Source organism: Enhydra lutris, unplaced genomic scaffold, assembly GCF_002288905.1.
Source record: "Enhydra lutris kenyoni isolate GAN:26980312 unplaced genomic scaffold, ASM228890v2 scaffoldscaffold22, whole genome shotgun sequence".
In the NCBI taxonomy this organism is placed as follows: Eukaryota; Metazoa; Chordata; class Mammalia; order Carnivora; family Mustelidae; genus Enhydra; species Enhydra lutris.
The window spans coordinates 23,186,553-23,190,289 of NW_019154106.1; positions in this window are offsets into that span (position 1 = coordinate 23,186,553).

Here is a 3,737-nt window from a genome sequence, read left to right on the forward strand (position 1 = left end):
CACAATCACCATATCAAGTGACTACTGGACTGAAATTCCCTCATATTCCCACCCATACTCAATGAGAAAGGGTTATAAAGAGAGTAAGAGTCATTAGGAATCACTTTAAAATTCTGCCTGCCAAACACACTAATGCTTAATGTGTTTATTTGTAAAACTGAGCTAATAATTTACCAAGTTAGCTGGAATTACATAACAACTAAATGTAAAAGAACTTGAACTCCAAACATGGTGTAAAAAAAGAATATGACGTGTGCATTATGGTTGTTATAATTTATAGTATTAGTATTAGCAACATTGAAAAAAAGGACTTACAAAAATATGAAAAGCAGCAAAATACAAGTCAGACAATATGCCAGAATTTTACAGTGGCTATCTCTAGGAGGAATGGGATCATGGATTTTTTTTTTTTTTAAATATTTTATTTTATTTATTTGACAGACAGAGATCACAAGTAGGAAGAGAGTCAGGCAGAGAGAGAGGAGGAAACAGGCTCCTGGCGGAGCAGAGAGCCCGATGTGGGGCTCGATCCCAGGACCCTGGGATCATGACCTGAGCTGAAGGCAGAGGCTTTAACCCACTGAGTCACCCAGGCGCCCCCTGGATTTTTTTTTTTTTTTAACATATCTCTATTAGTGTGTTAATATTACTAGAATCTTTTGTATTTTGTGCAACAATTACTGACACTTACAAAGCAATTAATAAATGCCAGGGTACTTTAATAAATTATTTTCACAAATTAAGTCATTTAGTCCTCATGCATTCCTATAAAGCAGGTACTATTAATAGCTTTGGTTTACAGCTGAAGAAATGGAGACTAAAAGAGGTGCGATGTTTTGCTCAAGGTCACTGAGGTATTAAGTATTAAAATCGAAGTAGTGGGGCGCCTGGATGGCTCAGTGGGTTGAGCCACTGCTTCGGCTTGGGTCATGGTCCCAGAGTCCTGGGATTGAGCGCAATGTCGTTGGGCTCTCTGCTCAGTGGGAAGTCTGTTTCCTCCCTCTCTCTGCCTGCCTCTCTGCCTACTTGTGATCTCTCTCTCTGTCAAATAAATAAATAAAATCTTTAAAAAACAAATAAAAAAAATAAAATCAAAGTAGTAATTTAGGCTGACTAGCTTTTGGCACTACTGTGTTTTGACTTTCTATGAATGTTCATTGTTTTAGTCGTAATAAAAACAATACAAGTTATATTATTAAAATAAAAGATAAAGCAATGGCAAAGCAAGGCCACCTAGAGTTTATTAAAAATTAGAGCTAGACACTGAGCTCGGAGTTTCCTGAATCTTCCCCCAATCCCACCCTTTTAATGCAGCCTTTTATAGTAGACCTTCAAACATTTGGTGAGCCACCACAGTAGACTGGGAACCTGCTGGAAACTGAGTACACCGCAGAGGGCTCTTCCTGGGAGAAAACCCGCACTCTCCCAGCAGCTCCCGCTTGAAACGGCCTCAACTTTGTTCTGAATTGGTTTGCCTTCTCTCCAAAGGCTGTCCTTTTCTTTTCTATATTTTTTTTCCCCTTTGCAAGATCGTTTTGCACGGTACTCCCACATAGATGTGTTTCAGCTAAAAAACCTGTCCCCCTAAACATCGATTCCCACCCAATCAGACAGGAGAATGATCCAACTTCTTTGACTTCCCGAAGCAGCATTTTCTAGGTGGTGTTTGGAGTATGTGTGACTCAGGCCGCACCTGCCCGCACATATTAGGACTCCCACCATGAGGCATGATTTACTCTCATCCCCTTCTGTGCATATTAAATATGTTAAGCAACAAAACAACTCCTCTCCTCCAAATTGTGCTTCAGATGAATCCCCTTGACAACAGCTGTTCAACATTTGTTCATCCTTAGTCACTACTGCCAGAGAGAACCCTGCTTCCCCTACAATTATTATTTTTTTCAAATGCTTCCTGCATTGTTTGCTGTCTGACCTTTCTTTTGTCCTTTGCAAGTACATATATTAAAATAAAAATACCAAGGCCAAATGCCTTATTCTTATTCCCGCACATCTTGCTGTGATTTAGAAATTTTTTTGGATGAGGTTTGAAGTGCGTGTGGGTGTTGGACCGGATGAAAGCAGAGAGGGAGGAGATGAGGGGCAGGAAAGGAACAGAGATGGCTCTCTCCTTTTTCCTTTTTTATCATCATGTCTTTCTTCTTCTTTTCGTCATGGCATAGTCACAGAGGCAGAGGGAGATGTACCTTAATTGTTCATTCATTTATCAGGCAGTTCCTGCGCTAGGCAGTGGAACTAAAACAATGTGCAAATGATTGAGTGGGGGGAGGACCAGAATTATATTCAGAAGACCTTGGTTCTTCCTGGCATCTAAGATTAGTATTGTGAAAATTGGCAAGTTGTTGAACACTCATCAAATATTTAATACTCTACTACCTGCCAAGCCCTGTGCTAATTGTGGAGGCATATTAAAGCACACTAGAGAGAAAATTCTCAGTCTTTGGGAAGATCTTAGTCCAGGGAGCTTTTTCATCTCTTTGATCCTTACTCAAAATAATACACTTGGAGGTTATACCTTACTTTTCTCCTAAAACCTTATATTCCTGCTTTTACCCTTTGTTACAGTTCTTTCTACTTAGTGGGCTCTATTCAAATGCACACCTGCTCACCCTAGGTCCTCCCCCTGCAAAGAGCTCCACCCACTGATCCCCCTCAATTCTTATTATCTCTTTATGTCTTACAACACCAAAGTTCACAGAGCAAGTGGGGTTCGGAATAAAGCAGTCTAATGACTGCAACACCGAAATACTTAACCCCTAACCACTCCCCCATAACCTTAATTTTCAGTCAAGAGCATAACACAACTCAAATTGTTAGAATTTAAGATACTGTAAAAATTCAAGTAGAAGATGTATAAGCAGCCAGAGGGAAGGTGATTTGGTGTAGACTGTTCACATATACATAATTTATATCTGCCTTGGGTGAAAAAATGTTTGATTTGAGAGGACACATTAGAAGCCATCTGTTTCCGTCTTTCAATCAATAAATGGAAGTACAGACTGGTTAACTAATGAAAGAGATTGTGTTGATGATAATGAGAACAAAAATGGCTTCAATTTATAGAGCACTTACTATATGGGTGGTTTAAAATATTCTGTGCAGAATTATATCATTGGATTATCATAAAATTCTGTGAGATCAGTAATAACACAATCTTCATTTTACAGATAAGAAAATTGAGAATCAGAATGTTTATGTGTATGTCTAAGAAAGAAAGTGACTAGGAGGTCCAGGGGGCTTTCAAACATAGATGTCTTCAATTTTCCCTTTAAAAAGTTTTAAAAAGCAATCCTTTTTTTTTTTTTTTTTACTTTTTTTTTTAAAGATTGTATTTATTTATTTGACAGAGATCACAAGTAGGCAGAGAGGCAGGCAGAGAGAGGAGGAAGCAGGCTCCCTGCTGAGCCCAGAGCCCGATGTGGGGCTCAATCCCAGGACCTGGAATCATGACCCTAGCCAAAGGCAGAGGCTTTAACCCACTAAGCCACCCAGGCGCCCCTTAAAAATCAATCCTAATTATGGCCTATGTTTCTGCATTCCTTCTTTATCAGTATGTCTATCCACTATCCCATATACTTCATATGCTATTTCTCACTCGACCAGGATTTTTTATTCCTCTTATGTGAGCTCATTAATTTTCAAAGAGCCATTAAAAAAAAAAGTTTAAGTCTCTTTTATTAGTAGTGTAAGGTATTTCAAATCTTAAAAAGAGGTAGAAG